General features: G+C 44.4%; 1 protein-coding gene across 2 annotated transcripts in view; it reads right to left on the bottom strand.

Moving 5' to 3' along the window:
* CNOT6 (CCR4-NOT transcription complex subunit 6) overlaps positions 1 to 7,537 on the bottom strand; it is a 91,626-nt gene extending 84,089 nt beyond the window's left edge. Inside the window, exon 1 of one of the 2 annotated variants that reach the window (XM_075993738.1) lies at positions 7,173 to 7,537. The gene's annotated coding sequence lies outside the window, so the exon portion shown is untranslated. The remainder of the gene's footprint in view (positions 1 to 7,172) is intronic. The other variant, XM_075993739.1, reaches the window with a different exon arrangement.
* Between the last annotated feature and the right edge of the window lie 15,463 nt (positions 7,538 to 23,000).

The following is a 23,000-nucleotide window of genomic DNA, read 5'->3' as shown; positions in this document are numbered from 1 at the left end:
GGGAGGCTGAGGCAGGAGGATTGCTTGAGCCAGGAGTTTGAGGTTGCTGTGAGCTAGGCTGACGCCACGGCACTCACTCTAGCCTGGGCAACAAAGCGAGACTCTGTCTCAAAAAAAAAAAAAAAAAAAAGTTTGAAAAAGACACACGTAATATATATTAGAAATTTCTTTCCTAACCTCCCATTTGCTCCCAAGTCCAATCTACAACATGACTTCTACTTCCCTGGTGTCATAAAAGTTGCTCTGCTTATATTTACCTACCTACCAAATCCTACTGACCCATTTTCAGATCTCCTCATCCTACCCTAAATCTGGGCACCACTTATCACCACTAAAAGCCCCCTTCTTTCTTGGCACTCTTACCTCTCTTTATATCTGTACTGTTACTATCTCCTATTTCCTTAACTATTTTACTTCAATCCTGTTTAAAACGAAATGTTGGCTGTTCCTTAAGGTTCCCTTAAGGTCCTCTCCCCTTCCTATCCTACAGACCTGGTCCATGAGTGTCAAACTTGTGTATGTGCATACTTCCATTCTCTTCAGCAGTGTCCATAATTGTCAACCGATTCTGAAATGTGGATCTTAACTCTGCCAAAAAGGTGAAAAAACATTTATTCATACACTCTGAGTGTTCTCCTAACTTCTAATGCCAACTATATAATTACCAAATCTATCAAATCTCCCACAACTCTCTGGTCCAGATGCCTATTTATTAGACATGTCCACCTAAATATCTAAGAGGTAAGTCAACCATAACAGAATAAAAAATAAAACTGTTCCACTTTCCTTGCCCAAATCTGCTCTTCTACCTCTGTTTCCCAACTTAAATCAAACCAACAGTTCCCCAAGCTAAAGAATTTCTGAATCACACTTAACTTTCTTATTTCTATAGCTCATTGCTTCTCCGTCCCAAACTCTGGTATCTTTCAATGTTATTCTATGCTTTTCTATCTCCTATGCTGATATCCTTGAGCTCTCATAGGATTTAAATGAACCCTATGACCCTGGTATCTTGACTCCTTTAAGCTAGCATCCTCATTTTTACTGTATGCTTCCTAGAAAAGTGTGTCACACCCACCATTTGCCCACCTCATCCACCTAAACTCTCAATGGATCCCCACCATATACAGGTGGAAGTCCCAACACTTTAGGAAAAAAGCCTAAAACTACTCACAAGCTGTTTCTGATCACTCTTCCTGTCCCTCTCATCCTTGCATCCTATGCTTCAAAGTCCAAGTTGTATATAACTTGATTTTGGACATGTTCTTTCTCCCTGAAATGTCTTATTCAACCCAACAAATCCCTGTACATCCTTTAAAGCTCAGCTTAAAGATGTCTGAGATGACTCCCTTAGGTTTCTCAAACAGAATGAGGTGCTCCTTCTTTAGCATGCCCAAAATGCCTTGTGTATGCCTAATTACTATATAACCTGATGAATGTTTTATTGGTTGTCTTTCTCCTACACCCCTATAAACCCACCTGGGACAAAAGACGGTAAGTCCCACAGGGAAGCAAAGGTGCCTGACACATGAGTTACTCAACAAGTATTTTTGGAACTGAGTTTTAACACTATTTTAAAATGCTGTATTCAAATATAATCAGTTCTGCTATAACACTTGTTTTGAAAATGTGAATTTGTTCCAACATGACTGATAAATATATTAGGAAACAACTGAGTATAGTGCAAATTTCCCATTTATTTATGTGCCATTTTGTTTGCAAAATGCGATAGATGAAAGCAAAAAACTACACCCAGCTTAACTGAGCTATGTGGAAATACACAAAGTATACACTTCAAAACCTACCAGCTAAGTCAGTTACCTTGTGTGTCATGGCCCACACCTGTTCACTTCTGGTGTTACAAGTTTCCACCCATTTCCAGGTAACTCTCTTTTCACCACTTCATAGTAATTCACAAGCTGCAATCCTTCCAAATGTACATTTCCACAAGCAAACCAGGTCTTTTTCAAGGTATACCCTTTTTATTGTCATATTTATATTTTTAACCATTTAACATGTATAATAAAATTGTCCTACCATAACTACCTGGCTCTTTTTTTAATGTGTCACTAAATTTTTTTTTTTTTTTTTGAGACACAGTCTCACTCTGTTGCCCAGGCTAGAGTGCCGTGGCGTCAGCCTAGTCCACAGCAATCTCAAACTCTTGGGCTCCTGAGTAGCTGGGACTACAGGCACGTGCCACCATGCCCGGCTAATTTTTTCTATACATGTTTTTAGTTGGCCAATTAATTTCTTTCTATTTTTATTGGAGACAGGGTCTTCACTCTTGCTCAGGCTGGTCTCAAACTCCTGACTTTGAGCGATCTGCCCACCTTGGCCTCCCAGAGTGCTAGGATTACAGGTACCCATCCACAAACAAAGTTTTTAAATGAGGTACCCCAATCCCATTTTTCCCCTAAGGCCTGTCATTTCTACTGTACAATTCTACATAGTACAGTGATTTTTAGGAATCTGTATGTTGCTTTACCACAGAAATGACTATATAATTTAACAGCTGTATGAGGAGTTCTTAGACTTTAGAAAAGTTTCAATATTCAGACCACAATAATTTACTGGAGAGAAAACTCCGCCTTGCCCCAAAATTTCACAAAATGTTTACAAGCCCACATTTTAGCAGGCCATCAGAATACTGATAACTTTTAAGCTTGGTGGCTTCTGGTAATATGGTGTATTTTTCCAGTTTAAGCTCTGTAGTTTGCCTAAGCCTAACTCCAAAGACAAGTTCTCAACAATTGAACTTTTATTTTCATGTGTACCATTTTATGGCTCTCACTGTTTTGTTTGCTTTTAACCTCTTCCAAAACATAGACATTTTGATTTTTTTTTCTTTTTTTTTTTTTAAAGGCAAAGGTCAGAATAGACATTTTGATTTTAAATGACCCTGTATTACAGAGGTATTAGGCAGAGCCCTCAAGCCCCCAACAAAAGTGACCACAGACACAAGAAAGACCATATCCAAGTTAAAAACATATTCAGAGTCACTATACTATCTCAAATGTGACTTTATTTATATAATATTTCTAGGGCCTCCACTCTGTTCTCCACACTGATGCCAAAGTGATCTCTAAATCACCTTGCTCCTCTGCCAAAAATATTTCTGCTTTGTCTTTTGCTATAAGATACAGGCATATAAACTTTACTTTTAGCTTAGCACGGATGGGCCTTCAAAATCTAGACCGGACACACCTTTGCAGGCTCATCTCAAGTCACTCCCACTGTTCCAGTAACACCTCCTCACTGGCCTTCCCCCAACACTTGACACCATCGTGCGCCCACTGTTCCTGCTGTTTGAAATGACCCACTCTCCCCAGTTTGGCAAACTCCTATTCAGTGCTATTTTCTGTAAATTGCTCCCATAACCTCCACAAGTTTAATCACTCTCTGTTCTGTTCTCCCATAGCACTTTGTGCACTTATTAAGCATATACACAACGAGAAGGCAGAAACTGAGTACTGTCTTTGAATTCTTCAGTGTTCTACATGTGGCCAGCATATGCTGTTCCTTGACACATAACTTATCAAGAAAATATCAGTGAATGAGGGAGAGGTAAAGCCCGGAGAAGGGTAAAGTTAAGGCAGCCTAAATGAGTCCTCATCTTGGATCCAAATAACCCTCCTTCCTCTCATTAATTACTCAAATTAGGTATTGTTTAAATATCTAAACATGGTGCATTCCACTGTACTCTAATGCACACAGGCTATGCACACAATATATTTACAGTTTAATTTATTCGGCATTTCTTAACTTCATGTATACTGTTTTATTAATCACATTTTGTTATAAAATGGCTACCTTCCTAGAGTAGTGAGTAAAGTTAAAGAAAAAAGGACATCAGTAAAATATTTTGTAGAAACTAGGGAATTTAAGGGCCAGGCACGGTGGCTCACGCCTGTAATCCTAGCACACCAGAGGCCAAGGTGGGAGGATCATTTGAGCTCAGGAGTTCGAGACCAGCCTGAGCAAGAGTGAGACCCATCTCTACCAAAAATAAAAAAAATTAGCTGGGCATGGTGGAGCATGCCTGTGGTCCCACCTACTCTGGAGGCTGAGGCAGGAGGATCGCTTGAACCTAGGAGTTTGAGGTTGCTGTGAGCTAGGCTAACGCCACAGCACTCTAGCCCAGGCAACAGAGTGAGATTCTGAGGGAGGGGAGGGGAGGGGAGGGGGGAGGGGAGGGGGGAGGGGAGGGGGGAGGGGAGGGGGGAGGAGGGGAGGGGGGAGGAGGGGAGGGGAGGGGGGAGGAGGGGAGGGGAGGGGGGAGGAGGGGAGGGGAGGGGGGAGGAGGGGAGGGGAGGGGGGAGGAGGGGAGGGGAGGGGAGGGGGGAGGAGGGGAGGGGAGGGGGGAGGGGAAAGGGGAAAGGAGAAGGGGAAGGGAAGGGAAGGGAGAAAGAAAAGAAAAGAGAAAAGAGAAAAGAAAAAGAAAAAAAGAAAAAGAAAAGAAACTAGGGGATTTAAAAATTAAAATTGGAACTTTTCTAGCCAGGCGTTGTGGCACACGCTTGTAGTCCTAGCTACTTGGGAGGCTGAAGCAGGAGGATCACTTGAGCCCAGGAGTTTGAGGTTGCTGTGAGCTAAGCTGACTCCAGGGCACTCTAGCCCGGGGAACAGAATGAGACTCTGTCCCCTCCCAAAACAGGAATTTTTCTAGATAATACATTAAGTTTCAATCACAACAAAAGTGTATATAAGCACTGTATATCCACAAATCCAAGTCTTTTTTTTTTTGAGACAGAGTCTCACTTTGTTGCCCGGGCTACAGTGAGTGCTGTGGCGTCAGCCTAGCTCACAGCAACCTCAAACTCCTGGGCTCAAGCAATCCTGCTGCCTCAGACTCCCAAGTAGCTGGGACTACAGGCATGTGCCACCATGCCCGGCTAATTTTTTCTATATATATTAGTTGGCCAATTAATTTCTTTCTATTTATAGTAGAGACGGGGTCTCACTCTTGCTCAGGCTGGTTTCGAACTCCTGAGTGATCTGCTGGCCTCAGCCTTCCAGAGTGCTAGGATTACAGGCGTGAGCCACCTCACCCAGCCCAATCCAAAGTCTTTTCTCCAATAAAATATACATTCTTAGATGAACCTATTAGAACTTTTTCAAAGTGATAAATGCTTTAAAGCAGAGCTTCCCAAACCAGTGGACCTTGCATATGAGAATAGGTTGTCAATGTGCTGGAGATACTGACCGTTCACCTCTCATGGCCCAAAGGCTACAGCTACGGGCAGCTTTAACCATTTATTCCAGCATGCCATACATATATTAGCCTTTTTGCTACACTTTGATATGATAAAGGTTATGCTTTAAAGACTAAGCTAATATTTAGTTATAGTAGGATGTGTATGCATTGCCCACCTAGCCACCAAAATACACAGTTATAAACTATAAGTACAGTGGGCAAATTTACATAATGCCTTTCCATATTTGTTGTCAGGACCAAGTTCTATAAACCAACGTCATGTCTTTAAAATAAAAAGCCTAAAATTTCCCAATAATCGTAGTTTTACTTTGCCAACAAGACTTAAGAAAACTAATAAAAATACCTACAAATTGGACAAGCATTCAAAATGAGCCTCTTGGCTACATCACCATTGATCAAGACACTTTCAAAATTATGTAAGAACTGACTTTCAGAAAAAATCTTCAGAGTCTCACAAGAAAATTTCTGACTTTTGTCACTCTTTTTGACAATTTCATTAAGCATTTTGTTCACCTGAGAAGTGACCAGATTCAACTACCTCAAATAACTTCTACCATTAAAACATCCCCATTCCATTGTATACATATACCAAAGCAAAAAAAAAAAAATCCCCTACACTCCCGAAACAACCAATCTGCAGCAATTACATCACACTCTCAGCACTGCAATGTCACATGCATGTGAAACCCGGTACTTTCCCTCACAACTGTAGTACCACCTTCAGCAAGCCACTTCCACCTAGAAAAGGCTGTTTCCCCATCGGCATCTGTTCATATATTTTGTTTAAAGCAAGATGACTGGAATAGATCGCTGGTCATAAGGTACCAAGCAATTTCTCTAAATTTTATTCCAAAAGTCATCACATTCTAAAGCCTGTGATTACCACCGACTTAAATAACTGTCTTAACAGCAACTACCAAAAAAAAAAAAAGCCTTCAAAATCTTTTGATCAATGGCCACATGAGATCCCACAGCCTATAAAACTGTTTTGGAGTGATAAATTCTAGCGTACTGTGAAAAATACAAAGTGCCATTACACACCACCTTATTTTTCACTTATTCATATTCACTCTCTTCCTCTCCAAAGTTAAATTCTCAGACACAAATAGGTAAGAAGATTCAGCAGTAGCAATAACGAGACAAGCCACCTGCAAAACAGGTTGAGTGGGGGGGGAGGCTCAAATTGAAGGTCATTTAAACAACGTCAGCTGAACAGAATAACACAAATCAAAACGGTCAAGGCAAGATGACCAATCACAATGTTGTCCTTTGCAGTAACAGTTAAAGAAAATAAAGTCACAGGTGTTGATAGCAGGCTCTTAGGGGAAGGTAAAGGAGAAAAAGATTTAAAGGAAAAATAAGTTTCCAAATAAAATAAAGACTGCTGCTGAAAAATAAAAATCAGAGACGTGATTCGGGTTACTTGAGAAAACTGCTTCAAGAAATTGGTTCTATCTCTGAGTCCTTTGCAATACCATAAATCTGTTCATCTGGTGCTAAACGAATTTAGAGACATGTGGAGGCAGAGAGTAAACAGTTTTCCGCTTGGCGGTAACTGCGACCACGGCGTGCGAAGCTCCGCACTCCACAGCGCGCAAGGCCCCTGAGCCGCTCCCGCAAAGTTGCCACCCAGCCTGGCCGCGAGTCCCGGGACACGGACTCGCCACCTCGGGCCGCCCCGGGCCGAGAGCCAGGCGCCAGCCCCGCCCCCTGTGCGCCGCCGTCGCCGTCAGTCAGCGCCCCAGCCCCCCGACTCGGCGCGGGGCGCGGAGGGCGCGGGGCCGCGACGGCGGCGCGTCGAGGGCGGCCCCCAACAGCCGCCAGCTCGGCCAAGCAGCGGGACAGCCACCCACAAAACTAAAGCCGCCTGCGACCGAGCCCGGCGCGCCGTCCCGGGGACACGACCAACCGGTGGTCCGCGCGCAGCCTGGGCGGGGAGGTCCGTCTCGCTCACCTCTCGGGGTGCGCCGCCTTCCTCCGCCGCCGCCGCCGCCGCCGCCTCCTCCCTCTGAGTGCAGCGGGGTCTGCCCTGTGGAACCACCATACCAGTCCCGCCCGCTGCCGCAGCGCCGCCGCCGCCGCTCCGCCGCCGCCTCAGCCGCCGCTCTTTGTTCCCCCTCCGAGCGCCACCGCTTCAGCCGCCCGCCTCAGACGCCTTGACGGGCTGCCACTACGCCCTCCCGCCCTCTCGGCCTCCAGCCTCGCCCTCCTCTCCGCGCCCACCGCCGCCTTCGCCTCCGCGCCGCCGCCGCCGCCGCCACCGACGCCGACGCCTCCTCCTCCGCGCCCCCTTCGTTTTCATTGAAAGCAAACAAGCATCATGGCGGCGGCCGCCGTCCCCCAGCCAGCGAGCGCCCCGACCGCCGCCGCCGCTCCAACATCCGGGCCGCCCATTGGCCGCCGCCGCCGGGCGCGACCATCCGGCCCGGGCCCCGCCCTCTCCCCCCCGCGCCCGCGGTGAGACGGCCCGGCGCGCGCCCGCTTCCCGCGCTCCGCGCCTACCTGGGCGCTGCTATTTTCTTCTCTTCCTGGCCCTCCTCCATTTTCATTTAGCTCTTTTTTTGCCTCGGGCTGCTCCCGGTTATCTCCTCTTTCCTTGATCTTCCTCCCCTTCTTTTCTCCTCTTTTCTTTCCTTAGGCCTCCGCCTGCCAGTCACCTGGACACACAGGCCAGCTCTCACTTTTGCCCTTAGCCAGTTTTTTTTTGTTTTTTTTTTTTTTTTTGAGACAGAGTCTCGCTCTGTTGCCCGGGCTAGAGTGCCGTGGCATCAGCCTAGCTCACAGCAACTTCAAACTCCTGGGCTCAAGCGATCCTCCTACCTCAGCCTCCCCAGTAGCTGGGACTACAGGCATGTGCCACCATGCCCGGCTAATTTATATATATATATTCTTCCTGCCTCAGTTACACAGAAAAAAATAAGTTAATGGCCCATTTTAGTCCCTTAATGGTAATTCAGCCCAGTAAACTAATGGACAATTTTGGTGGTGGAGTTACACAGGCCGCGTTCATAGATCAAGATGTTCTTCCCAATTTTGTCATTGGGAGAACAAACAAAAATAAAAAACTATCAAGATGTTCTATTCAGGATAAACTGTGGTGATCGAAGATGAGCAGAGAAATGACTGGCCTGATTCCCGATGCTGACATCAGGAAGTATCAGTTGACTGGTGGTCAGGGCACAGAATCAATCAGATCCCACCCCGCCCTGAGTAAGTTCACAGTCTAGGGGCAAGAGTAACACCCAACAGACTGTCAAACTCCACTAGGGATTACACTAAAGGGTATGGCTGGAAGGAAAAGAAATAGCTACTCACCACCTAGTGTAACAAACTAGGATGAGCTACTGGCTCCTTCCCAGAAAGTCAGCCCTGAAAAAATGAGAGCGAAATGGGTTTCAGGGACTACTAATAAGCAATAAAATGAGACACATACACTCACTGAAGGCTGTCTGGAGCTGGGGGTGTGAAAAGTAGCTGTTGCATGGGACAGAGGAGAGCTGGAAGGACAAGAACATCTAAGGGACAAAGCTGTTCAAAGATCAAGATGTTCTAGCCAGGGCAAGAGTTCTGTGCTTGCCTCTCCCCAGCATGGCCTTGGATGGTCATTGCTTGCCATTTGCCATGGCATCAGCATGACAGCCAGGCCTCTGGTGCCATAGGACACTGGACAAAGGCAAGGCTACACAAAAGCCCAGCACTTAGTAAGAACAAGTGCAGACTTTAGGCTTCCCTCCACAGCCCAGCCCTAGGCTGCTGGAGCCGTGCATCCCTGTGCTGTAGAGCGTGCCAGGCTAGGGGCCGGGGCCGACATCCGGCCAGGCCTCTCCTCCCCATGTGAGTGCTGTGCCCTGGCCTCTGCTCCAACCTGGAGAAAGAGGTGCCTTTTTGTAATTCATCTGCCCGGACAGAGCTACTTTTCTGTGATTGACACAATGTGAGAAGTCTGGTTGCATAACAAAAAGCCTGGTAGCATAAACAATAATTGTATTATGTCTCATGGTACAGCTGCTTGGCTGGACAGTCCTACTGATCTCGCTTGGGGTCTCATGCCTGTGCTTCAAGTGATGGCTGGGTGTTGGACATCTGGCACCTCAGTGCCCCCCATAAGGTCTCTCTTTGTGGTGTCTCATCCTTCAGGCTTTCTGTGTGGCCTCCCTCTCCTGCAGATTAGCCGGGACTTCTTACATGGCAACGCAGAGCTCCGAGAGGTAGGAAGTGGAAGCTACCAGGCCTTTCAAAGAATGTTACTTCGGCCTGGTGCAGTAGCTCGCACCCGTAATCCCAGCACTCTGGGAGGCCGAGGCGGGCAGATTGCTCCAGATCAGGATTTCAAAACCAGCCCGAGCAAGACCCCATCTCTATTAAAAATAGAAAGAAATTAATTGGCCAACTAAAAATATATAGAAAATATTAGCCGGGCATGGTGGCACATGCCTGTAGTCCCAGCTACTCGAGAGGCTGAAGCAGAAAGATTGTTTGAGCCCAGGAGTTTAAGGTTGCCGTGAACTAGGCTGACGCCATGGCTCTCTAGCCCAGGCAACAGAGTGAGACTCTGTCTCAAGAAAAAAAAATGTTACTTCCTTGTGTTCTTTCCCTCAAAAGAGGCACAAGCTCAATCCAGATTCAAGAGGCAAGGACATAGCTATGGAGGAGCTGCACATACACACAGGGAGGGGGCTTGTTTGGAGCCAACTCAGTAGATTAGCTGCCACCAGCAACTTGCTAACAGTGGCTCTGCCTGGGCATGTCCTGTTCTTTCTGTGTATCTGAAGAGAATCCTGCAAAATGTCTGCTCACCTTTTCAGATCCAGATCAAAGTGCCCCTCATGTTAGGCAAGACCTCCCACTGCAAGTCATAAAACTCTAATTCAGTAGTCTTATGCAAAAAAGAGGTAATTTATCTATTCAGGTGTTACATAACTGAAATGTTCAAACATGGTAAGATGGCATCAAGAATCAATCTCACTCCCCCACCCTCCACTCTGCTCTCGTCTCTACTGGCCTTTTTGCAGATGTAAGCTTGGATTCCACCAGCTTCTCCACTTAGGTACAGAGAGTACTTCTTCCCTAATAGTTCCAGCAAAAAATCCAGCACAGGCTCTCCTTGACCTGGCGTGGGTGTTGTCTCTACTCCTGTAGCTGGGCATGAGGGCCACCCCATGTGAACCTACGTATGGGGGAAGGGATGTTCTTCAAGGACACCTAGCCCTCCTCTGTGAAGGCTTCCCTGACATTAGTCACAGTCTCCTCCAGGTTCCCCAGCTCTATTCCCCTCTAACCACACTTACCAAACAGCGTGGTTGTCATTTGTTTTTCTGCCTCCCCTGCCAGGCTGCTGGCTCTGACTCCTGTTTCTGTCTCTGCACCAACTGGGTTTGCTTTTGAGTCTTACAGGCTTTCTTATGTTCCTTCTTTATTAAGAGAATCTTGTCCCTCAGCCCCGGAGGTGGGCTTGTGACCCAAGCAGGACCAGCCTGGGATTGATCTGTGCTAAGCTAGGACCTTATACAGTGGTGGCAGCCAGCACTGTCTTCCCCACCATCTGGGTTAATGAGACAGTGATGAAGATGTGGAGTCTCAGTGCTGGCTGCTGACGGCCTGATTTTGGTAGTTTTTCCTTTAAGCCTGTGACCTTTCCCAGAACCTACCCCAGGTATATAAACTGATAAATGATCATTATTATTCTACTTACGTTAGTTTGACTTGGGCTTCTGTCACTTACAATCAAAATAATTCTCGTTTGATTCAGTGAATGTGTTGCATAGATGGACGGGTAGATGAATAATGAAGATGAGCACTCAGGTGACAGCTGTGCTCACTGGTGTAGCTGTGGTGTCTGTTACTTCTATTTTCTCCTCTTCTTTTTTTTTTTTTTTTTTTTCTGAGACAGAGTCTCACTTTGTTGCCCAGGCTAGAGTGAGTGCCGTGGCGTCAGCCTGGCTCACAGCAACCTCAATCTCCGGGGCTCAGCGATCCTACTGCCTCAGCCTCCCGAGTAGCTGGGACTACAGGCATGCGCCACCATGCCCGGCTAATTTTTTGTATATATATATTTTAGTTGGTCAATTAATTTCTTTCTATTTTTGGTAGAGACGGGGTCTCGCTCAGGCTGGTTTCGAACTCCTGACCTTGAGCAATCCGCCCACCTCGGCCTCCCAAAGTGCTAGGATTACAGGCGTGAGCCACCGCGCCCAGCTTCTCCTCTTCTTAACCCTCCTCCATTTTCATCTAGCTCTTTCTTCACCTCAGGTTGCCCACTGTTATCTCCTTTCCTCCTCTTTCCTTTATCTTCCTCCCCTTCGTTTCACCTCTTCCTTTTCCTTAGGCCTTTGCCTGTCAGCAACGTGGCCATACAGACCAGCTCTCTGACTTATTTTTTGTTTTTTCTTTGGTTTTTATTTAGAGATGGGGTCTCACTCTCATTCAGGCTGATCTCAAACTCCTGAGCTCAAGTGATCCTCCTGCCTCGGCCTCCCAAAGTGCTAGGATTACAGGCGTGAGCCACCAAGCCCAGCCTACAGCTCTCGGACTTCTGATCTTAGCCAATAGGTCTGCCTGATGAGAAGACATTCAGTCGTGAACAATCCAGTCAATAATTCTTCCTGTCTTAATCATGCAGCCTGGGAGAGCTGGATGGACTGAGCCCACCCAGGCCATGGTGCGGGGCTGCCCAAGGCTTTGAGGCCCAACCTCTGGAGTCAAAGGAGATAATTCTGGAGTCTGCTCTGAGTTTCAGATGTGTTTCGGGGCCCAGCACATGGCTCACACCTGTAATCCTAGCACTTTGGGAGGCTGAGGCAGAAGGATCACTCTAGGGCAGGAGTTTGAGACCAGCCCAAGCAAGATCAAGACCCCGTCTCTGTTGAAAATAGAAAAATTAGCCAAGCATGGTGGCATGCACCTATAGTCCCAGCTACTTGGGAGACTGAAGCAGGATGATCCTTGAGCCCAGGAATTAGATAGAGGTTGCAGTGAGCTATCATGACGCCACTGCACTCCACCACAGCACTCTACCTGGGGTGACATAATGAGACTCTGTCTCAAAGCACACACACACACAAACAAGGAAACAAACGGATCTGTTTGGAGCCTATTACCCCTTTCCTCTTGCCTATTTCTACCCTTGGGAATGGGAATGTGTACCCTAGTCTTGTCCCACCATTGTTTCTTGAAAGTAGATAATTTGTTTTGATTTCACAGGCTCATAGATGAGACTTTGAACTTGTGAGTTGATGCTGGAACGAGTGAAGACTTTGGGATTATGGGGTTGGAATGAATGTATTTGTATGTAAAAAGGACATGTGTTTTGGGGGACTGGGGTGTAATGCTATGGTTTGAATGTTTGTCCCCTACAAAATTCATGTTGAAATTTAAACTCCAATGTGGCAGCTTTGAGAAGTAGGGCCTTTAAGAAGTGAAGAGTAGGCCGGGCGCGGTGGCTCACGCCTGTAATCCTAGCTCTCTGGGAGGCCGAGGCGGGCGGATTGCTCAAGGTCAGGAGTTCAAAACCAGCCTGAGCGAGACCCCGTCTCTACCATAAAAATAGAAAGAAATTAATTGGCCAACTAATATATATAATATAAAAATCAGCCGGGCATGGTGGCTCGTGCCTGTAGTCCCAGCTACTCGGGAGGCTGAGGCAGGAGGATTGCTTGAGCCCAGGAGTTTGAGGTTGCTGTGAGCTAGGCTGACGCCATGGCACTCACTCTAGCCTAGGCAAGAAAGCGAGACTCTGTCTCAAAAAAAAAAATAAATAAATAAAAAAGAAGTGAAGAGTCATCACCTGATTGTGAAAAATGGCGGAATAGGGCTGACCTCTTGGCTCTTGGCTCTCAGGGTGAGAGGTGAAGAGGACAGACAACCACACACAAGTCATCTGCACCTACTCTGGATCAGCTTCGCAAGACTGCAAAGAGATAGTGGGATACAGAAATCGTGGACAATAATCAAAGGTGAACCAAAATTCTTCCACTAAACCCTGGGAGTCGGAAAAATTATGGGGAGGGAGTGCGTTCACACGTCTGCCGCCCCATGGGCTGGCCGGAGGAGGCATTCCTTCCCCCCTACACAGGGAGACGATCCCTTCCCCACCGATTCCCACTCCCACGCAGGCAGGGAATTGCCTGAAGGTGGTACGAGGTGGCGACGTGGGCAGACGAGCGGTGTGGAGGGGGGTCTGGAGCAGGCAGCATATTGAACTCTCAGCAGCGTCCTGCTGAAGCAGTGGCGGGTGCAGGAAGGGTCTGAACCCAGCCGCCCCATCCCAGCCCCGCTGCGTCCCATGGCTTGGAGACGCGGAGAGCCGCGGGAGGCGTTTTTTGGGCACCTCCACTACTGTAGGCCAGCCGAACTGTTTGCGCTTCTGGAGGAGGCTGCTCTTTGAGTTCACAGTGTTCCACTGAAGCGGTAGTCAGTGGTGAAAAAGCCCGAGCCCTGCAGCCGCTTCCCAGCCCCACCACCCCGCCCCGTGGTTTGGAGACGCAGCGGAGGGCAGCGGGAGAGGCGTTTTCTCAGGCACCCCCACTACCCTAGGCCAGCTGAACTGCTCATGCTTCTGGAGAAGGCAGCTTTTCAAGCTCCCAGCGATCTGCTGAAGCAGGCATAGGAGGTGAACCTACAGGGGCTGAACTCAGTGGCTGCCTCCCCGTACCCCTGAAACGAGTGCCAAATTGGGCATTCCACCTCTGGACGCTTTCAGGTCCAGGAAGTGGGGACTCTACCTTAAAGGAGGCTTGTCCTTTGGATGCTGTTGAAGCTTTGGCTGGCCCTGGGTAGACAGAGTTCCCCACACATAAACCACTGGGTCTCTGCGAGCGGGGGAATTAGGGAGTACAGTGGTCATTTGAAGCCAGCCTGCCAAACCCAACCCAGTCTTCTGCCGAACAGGGTACACACAGCGTCAGCGCCACCAAAGCGTGCCACCACCACCACCCCGTAGATTGGAAATGCTGTGGAGGCCTGCTCTGGTAGTGAGCTCAGTCTTACCCTCTGCCCTAACCCAGTAGGTGGACTCAGAAGCTGAATTTAAAAGGGTGGAAAGGCGAGAGTGGTATTTTGTTCACTGGCTATCTCGCAAGCTAGAACCTGGATGGTTTCTTGCTGCATTTAGCTGTTTGCGATATGTGCCCAGAGAGCAGAGCCTATCGTAGCAAGGCAGAGTAGCGAAGGAGGCTGCTATTCCTAAGGACTCAAGGAGCCCTTGGGAGTGGCAAGACATTCACTTAACACTGAGATACCTGTATATCCTATTTAGCGGCTTAGCATGCAATATAAAGATCTTGGGATACATTGATAACTGACTCCTTCCCACAAACCACAAAGATCAAAAGAAAGAGTAAACCCAGTGTTTAACACAGTGCCTCCCATTTCAACCTAGTGATGGAAACTGGTCTCCATCTCACTAGACTGAATGATCCCTTGGGTGTCTAAGCAAGGGACCCAAACCCACTAAACTCTGTGGACGGAATGTGAAGATAGGTCAAAGATAACACAACAGGCTAAAACTCCTCTTAGATGATACAGGACCAGAACACATACTCCCCAGCTCTTCCAAGGATCATTCCTTTGGAACTCAAGAACATAGCCCATAATTGAGTTCCAGCACCTCTGGTCCTCAGCAAAGTATTCAGATGAGGAAGAACCAGCGAAAGACATCAGGAATCATGAAGGATCAGAGAGAAAAGTCACCTCCAAAAGAAAATATTCATTCTCCACCAACTGAGACCAACTTACATGATATGATTAAACTAACAGAGGAAGAATTCCAGATATGGATTGTTAGAAAGCTCAACAGAATTGAAGAGAAAATAGAATACCAACATAGAGAAACCACAAGAACTATCCAGGAAATGAATGAAAAATTCTCCAAAGATATAGAAGTAATTCAGAGAAACCAAGCAGAAATTTTGGCAATGAAGGAAACATTCAAGGAACTCCATAATACATGGGAAGCCTCAAAAACAGGATAGATCATGCTGAGGAAAGAATCTCAGAGCTTGAAAATTATACCTACACGCTAAACAAATCAGAAGTAGAAAGGATACACAGAAACAAGAGACATGGCGAAAGTTTACAGGAAGTGGGGATTATGTTGAAAAGTCAAATCTCAGATTGATCAGGATTCCAGAAGGGGAAGAGGAACATTCACAAGGGTTGGAAAACTTATTTTGCGGCATACTGGAGGAAAATATGCCAAGCCTAGCTAGAATTCTGGATATCCAAATACAAGAAGTGCACAGAACTCCTGGGAGACACAATGTGAGCAGGCAATCGCCTCATCATGTGGTTATTAAGCTAACCAAAGTAAATGTGAAAGAAGCAATCCTCCATACAGCAAGGCAAAACAACAAATAACTTATAAAGGAAAGCCTATCAGACTAACCACAGACTTCTCATCTGAAACCTTACAAGCCAGGAGGGAGTGGGTGCCTATCCTTAATCTTCTAAAACAGAACAAAGCCCAACCTAGAATCCTTTATCCAGCAAAATTAAGTTTCATCTATGAGGGTGAAATAAAATCCTTCTCAGACAAGCAATCACTGAAGGAATATGCAAAGACCAGACCAGCTGTACAGGAAATTCTCAGACCTGCCTTCCATGATGAACAGGGCAATAGACATTCCTCAAAATAAAATCCTCAAAGAATTAAAGTCTAGACCTTGGACTTCATGATGGCTCAAGGTCTAAGACAAAGCAACAGGACTTCACACATCAATCACGGAAATCTTACTCCAATTTCAATCCTCTCAACATGAATGGTTTAAACTGTCCTCTGAAGAGACATAGGCTGGCAAAGTGGATAAAATTCCACAAGCCTAGTATTTGCTGTCTACAGGAAACACATCTAAACCATAAAGATGCCACCCGGCTGAAGATCAAGGGATGGAAAACTATCATCCAGGCAAATGGAAGTCAAAAGAAAGCAGGGGTAACTATATTATTCTCAGACAACATTAGATTTAAATTAGCAAAAGTAAAAAAGGATAAAGACGGCCACTTTATAATGGTGAAAGGAAAAATCCAACAAGAAGATCTAACAATTCTTAATATATATGCACCCAATGCAGGAGCACCCAATTACATAAAGCAAACCTTGTCTGAACTAAATACCACTTTAAGCAATACTACCATAATAGCAGGGGATTTCAACACACCACTAAATGAACTGGATAGATCCTTCAAACAGAAATTAAGTAAAGAAATAAGGGACCTAAACAAAGCTATTGACCAAAAAGTTCTGACAGATCTATACAGAACATTCCACCCAAATAAAGCTAAATTTACATTCTTCTCAGCAGCCCATGGATCCTTCTCCAAAATTGATCATATACTAGGCCGCAAAGCAGATCTCAAAAAATTCAAGAAAATAAAAATAATACCATGTGTCTTCTCTGACCATAGTGGTATAAGATTGGAGTTCAATTCTAACAGAAATACACACCACATCACTAAGTCATGGAAATTAAACAATCTACTGTTGAATAACTATTGGGTCAAGGAAGAAATTCAGAGGGATATCAAGAATTTCTTCGAACAAAATGACAATGACATCTTACCAAAACCTGTGGGATACGGCAAAGGATATCTGAGAGGAAAACTAATAGCAATAAATGCTCACATCCAAAAAACAGAAAGAGTAGACACCAACAACCTAATGAATAGGCTCAAGGAATTGGGAAAAAAAAGAGCAAACCAATTCCAATCCAAGCAGAAGAAAAGATATCTAAGATCAAAGCTCAACTAAATGAAATGGAAAACAAGAGAATTATATGGAAGATCAATAAAACCAGAAGCTGGTTTTTTGAAAAGATCAACTAAATTGACAGCCCTCTGGCTAGGCTGACAAGAATTCAAAGGGAAAGGACTATAATAAACTCATTAAGAAATGAAAAAGGAGAGATCACAACAGACTCCACAGAAATACAAAACATTATGTTTGAGTACTATAGAAATCTATATGCCCCAAAACTACAGAATGAAGACGAAATGAACAGATTCCTTGACTCAAACAACCTCCCTAAATTCACCCAGGAGGTAACTGAGTTCTTGAACAGACCAATCACACGCTCAGAAATTGAAGCATTAATTAAAAACCTCCCCAAATGGAAAAGTCACAGGCCAAATGGCTATACTTCAGAGTTCTACCAAACATACAAAGATGAACTCATACCCATACTACAGAAACTATTCCACACCATTGAGAAGGATGGTATTCTGCCTAACTCATTCTATGAAGCCAATATCACCTTGATAACAAAGCCAGGAAAGGATGCAACAAAAAAAGAAAATTACAGACCAATATCCCTCATGAATATAGATGTAAAAATCCTAAATACAATTTTAGCAAATAGAATTCAGCAGCACATCAAAAAAATAATTCACCATGACCAAGTGGGATTTATTCTTGGGATGCAAGGCTGGTTCAACATATGCAAGTCTATAAATGCAATTCACTTTATAAATAAAAGCAAGAATAAAGACCATATGATTCTGTCAATAGATGCAAAAAAAGCATTTGATAAAATCCAACATACCTTTATGATAAAAACTCTTAACAAAATAGGCATAGACGGCCCATACCTTAAATTTATCAAATCCATTTATGACAAACCAACTGCTAATATCATCCTAAATGGGGAAAAATTGAAATCATTCCCTCTTCGAACCAGAACTAGAGAAGGATGCCCACTTTCTCCTCCTATTCAACATAGTACTTGAAGTCCTAGCTATAGCAATCAGGCAAGAGAGGGGTGTTAAAGGCATCCAAGTTGGAGCACATGAGATCAAACTCTCACTCTTCACCGATGATATGATATTATATCCAGAAAAACCCATGAGACATCCAACTCATCCAAGAGACTCCTAGATTTGATAAATGAATTTGGTAAAGTTTCAGGGTATAAAATCAATATACACAAATCAGAAGCATTCGTATATGCCAAGAACCATCAAGCAGAAACTCAAATAAAAAATGCAATACCCTTTACTATAGCCCCAAAATTAAATACCTAGGAATTAATTAAAATAAAATACCTAGGAATTTACCTAGGAAAAATAATACCTAGTAAAAAAAAATACCTAGGAAAATTAAATACCTAGGAATATACTTAATGAGAGATACAAACGATTTATACAAGGAGAACTACAAAACACTAAAAAAGGAAATTGCAGATGATGTAAACAGATGGAAAAATCTACCATGTTAATGAATTGGTAGAATCAGTATTGTTAAAATGTCAATATTACCTAAGGTGATCTACAGAATCAATGCAATCGCCATCAAAATATCACCAGCATTCTTAACAGATCTAGAGAAAAGAATTCTTCACTTTGTATGGAACCAGAGAAAACCACATATAGCCAAAGCAATCTTAAGTAAAAAGAACAAACTAGGAGGCATCAGTCTTCCTGACTTCAAGCTGAACTATAAAGCAATAATAGTTAAATCTGCCTGGACTGGCACAAGGATAGAAGCATTGATATCTGGAATAGAACTGAGATTTCAGAGATGAAACCATCTTTATACAGTAATCTAATCTTTGATAAAGCAGACAAAAATATAATATGGAGAAAAGATTCTCTCTTCAATAAATGGTGCTGGAAAAACTGGTTAGCAACATGCAGAAGAGCGAATCAGGATCCCAACCTCTCGCCTGTCACAAAAATTCACTCAAGATGGATAACAGACCTAAACCTAATGAACTAAATTTTAAGAATCCTAGAAGAAGATGTTGGGAAAACCCTATCAGATATTGGTCTAGGCAAAGAATTCATGAGGAAGACGCCCAAGGCAATCACCGCCGCATCAAAAATAAACAAATGGGATCTGATCAAATTAAAAAGTTTCTGCACTGCCAAGGAAATGATCATTAGAGCAAATAGACAACCCACAGAGTGGGAGAAAATATTCGCTCTCTATACTTTTGATAAAGGTCTAATAACAAGAATCTATCTAGAACTTAAAAGAATAAACAAGAAAAAATCAAACAACCCCATCAAGAAATAGGCATTGGAAATGAACAGAAATTTCTCCAAAGAAGACAGAATAATGGCCTGCAAACATATAAAAAAAAGTTCAACATCTCTAATCATTAGAGAAATGCAAATCAAAACCACAATGAGATACCACCTAACCCCAGTGAGAATGGCCTGTATCAAGAAATCCCAAAACAACAAATGCTGGCAAGGATGTGGAGAGACAGGGACACTCTGACACTGCTGGTGGGACTGCAAATTAGTGCCACCTCTGTGGAAAAGAATTTGGAGATACCTCAAACAGCTAGAAATAGAAGTATCATTCGACCCAGCAATAGCATTGTTGGGCATCTACCCAAAAGAACATAAGTCTCTCTATTATAAAGACATCTGCACCCAAATGTTTATGGCAGCACAATTCACTATTGCACAATCATGGAAACAACCCAAGAGCCCATCAATTCATGAGTGGATAACTAAAATGTGGTATATGCTCACAATGGAATATTACTCAATCCTAAGAAATGACGGTGAGCTAGCACCGTTTATGCTATCCTGGATTAAGTTTAAGCCCGTAATACAAAGCGAGACAACACAAGATCTGGAAAATGAGCTACACATCTACTCGCCATCAAATTGGTACTGACTGACTAAAACTACGGTGCCCCAAAAACGGTAGTGTTCAACAGGGAGTTGGGGGGGGGCAGACCCACATCTTAAGGAAATGGTGAGCTTTATAGGGGGGGAAGGGATTACCTCTATCCCTTTTTAGGGAGAGGCAAAGATATACATTATAACCAAAATGTCTGAAAAAAAATCTGTAATCAGGAAGTGGGCAGGTGGAAGGGGGGAGGAAGGGAAGGGTATGCACTTACATGGTGGGTGCGGTGCACACCACCTGGAGGCAGGACACGCTAGAAGCTCTGGCATAGCGGGGTGGGGGAGGAGGGGCAGGGGCAAGATATGTAACCCTAACAATATCCGTAACCCCATAATATGAGGTAATAAAAAAATTAAATAAATAAGTGAAGAGTCATGGCCCTCATGAATGAGTTAATCCATTCATGGATTAATGAATTGTTGGGTTAATGGATTAATGGGTTATCATGGGAGGGGGACTGGTGGCTTTATAAGAAAAGGAAGAGAGACCTGATCTGGCATATGAGCACACTCGGCCCCCCACCACGTGATGCCCCATGTCACCTCAGGACTCTGCTAAGAGTTCCCATCAGCAAAAAGGCCCTCACCAGATGTCGTCCCTCAACCGTAGACTTCTCAGTCTCTATAACTGTAAGAAATAAATTCCTTTACTTATAAATTACCCAGTTTCAGGTATGCTGTTATAAGAAACAGAAAACAGATTAAACAGATGTGGGCTATAACTTTATGGGTCTAGCAACTGGAGTTGCCAGGGTCCCCAGAGATGGGCAGTATTGATCAAACTGACTTCAATAACTAAAATTCACAGGAGACTGATGGATGAAACAGGTCCCAAGGTTTGTTTGCAAGACAATCTGAACAACTACATGACCAGGAAGCTTGCAGTGGAAGATCTGTGAATCCTCTTCCAGTAGGAAAGTGCACGGAAAGATAAGCTATACCAGAGGAAGTTTGGTGAGCCTGAAATATGGGCCTTGTGGAGCCATTCAGCTGTGATAAGCCATTCAGGCTCTCAAAGGCTGGAGGCTTGGTGGCCAAGGACCAGGGCTGATGACCAAAGTTTCTTACTCCTGTGTGTTGCCAAAGATATGTACACGTCCTGGCTGTCTGTTTCTGGTTGTCTGGGCTTCACACCACACCACAAAACCTGTCTGTTTTCCTCAGACAGGTTCTGGTATAATAGATAAAGTTTCAGATCCCAACCATATCTTCCCTATATTATCCTTTGTCTCTGGCTCCACTGTATTAGCCTGCAATTTATTGAAAACCCCACTTAAACAGCTTTAAGGGAAACAAAAAGGAATTAATTGGCTTATTACCAAACACTTGGCACTTGTCTATGAGGCCAAATCAGAAGAACGAGGACAAGTAATTTGGGGAGGGGGAAAGAGAAATTTTATTACTTTGCAGGCAAAGGAGGAAAAATGGTAGACATTCTCATCTCCAAATCCAAATTTTCCTGAACGTTTCCAGAAATACAGAGCTTTTAAAGGATGAGTTCTCAGCTTCAGGCAATTTTTGTTCAACTGCAGTTGATGATTCTGATCATCCCATCTCCCCTAAAGACAATCTCGTGACCTCCGCCCAGGATCTCCCTTTACCAGGTTGCACTGGGCACAAATAAACTTGGCAATTTGTTGCACAAATAAACAAAAGGCTTACCCTGCCCCTCCGGCCCCTGGCCTGAGGCAGGGATGCAGGCTTTAGTTCTCATAAAGGAGTGGAGGATGATTTCAAGAAACAGAAAATATTTTTGCCACTTTTTCCAGGCCATTCCCTCTATTACTGGCTCAAATAGCTTTAAAAGACCAGGAAGAGTCCATCAACTTCAGGTGAGGCTTGATTAGGGCAGTAATGCCACTCTCAGCCTGCTTACCTCCATGGTGACTTTATTATCAGGTGCCACCAGATCCTTCAATGTTCAAGCCCAGCAGGGAAGAGAGAGAGCTTCCCCCAAGAGTCAATAAATCTCCTGGGCCTGACTCTCATTTCCATCCATGAATCTAACACAATGTTCAGGGAATGTCATACCTGGCCAGGAAGATGTCACATGCCCACTTCTGCAGCTGGATTGTCTTCAACCTCAAAACATATATGGAAAGTAGGGGCTGGGGGAAGAGAAATTGAGGCTGCTGTTACTGGAAGAAAGAAGAATAGAAACAGAATGACAGGCAGAGGCCTGAGTTCCATGCCCATCAAGCCTCTACCTGCATGTGACAGACCTCCTGCCAGCTGCATCTCTGGGCACTGTCTTCTCCTGGCCTCACTCCCAGCATGTGGTGTCTGGAGGAGACATCTTAACAAAAGCATCTTAGAACATGGGAGACAGAGGGGTCTTCCCATTCAGAATTCAAACGCACTCCCTGAAGATTTATCTTAGAGAATTTTGGGGAAGGGACAAAGGCAGCAAATCCCTTTCTGTTTTTAAGTATATGTTACTTTTTAAAAGATTAAACTATCTTTTTCTTGTTTTTTTTTTTTTTTTGAGACAGAGTCTCACTCTGTTCCTCAGGCTAGAGTGCCATGGTGTCAGCCTAGCTCACAGCAACCTCAAACTCCTGGGCTCAAGCCATCCTCCTGCCTCAGCCTCAGGAGTAATGCCTGGCTAATATATATATATATATATTAGTTGTTCAGCTAATTTATTTCTATTTTTTTAGTAGAGATAGGGGTCCTGCTCTTGCTCAGGCTGGTCTTGAACTCCTGAGCTCAAAGGATCCTCCTGCCTTAACCTCCCAGAGTGCTAGGATTACAGGAATGAGCCACCATGCCCGGCCTAAACCACCTTTTTTATTGTTATAAAAATAACTTGTAAAAAAAAAAATAGATAATCTTAAAAAAAAAATATTTGTTATATATATATATACATATATATATATATGCACAGATACACAGATACTTGAATATGTTTTAAAAGACATATAATACAAAGATATATTGTTTTTAAACAAAAAAAAATAACTTGTAGTCATGGTTTTAAAAAAATTAAAATTTAAAAAGCATGAAAAAGAAAGTGAATGTCTCATCCCTGTCCCTGCCCCAGCCATCCTCACTAAAGACAAGCATTCGAATTGATTACAATGCCTTGGCCTTAAATAATAGACAAAACAGAACAAACCTCAACCCTGCTGTACTGACTCCCATGACT

This window comes from Microcebus murinus, chromosome 17 (assembly GCF_040939455.1).
Source record: "Microcebus murinus isolate Inina chromosome 17, M.murinus_Inina_mat1.0, whole genome shotgun sequence".
Classification (NCBI taxonomy): domain Eukaryota; kingdom Metazoa; phylum Chordata; class Mammalia; order Primates; family Cheirogaleidae; genus Microcebus; species Microcebus murinus.
This window is presented reverse-complemented; position numbering and strand designations above follow the sequence as displayed.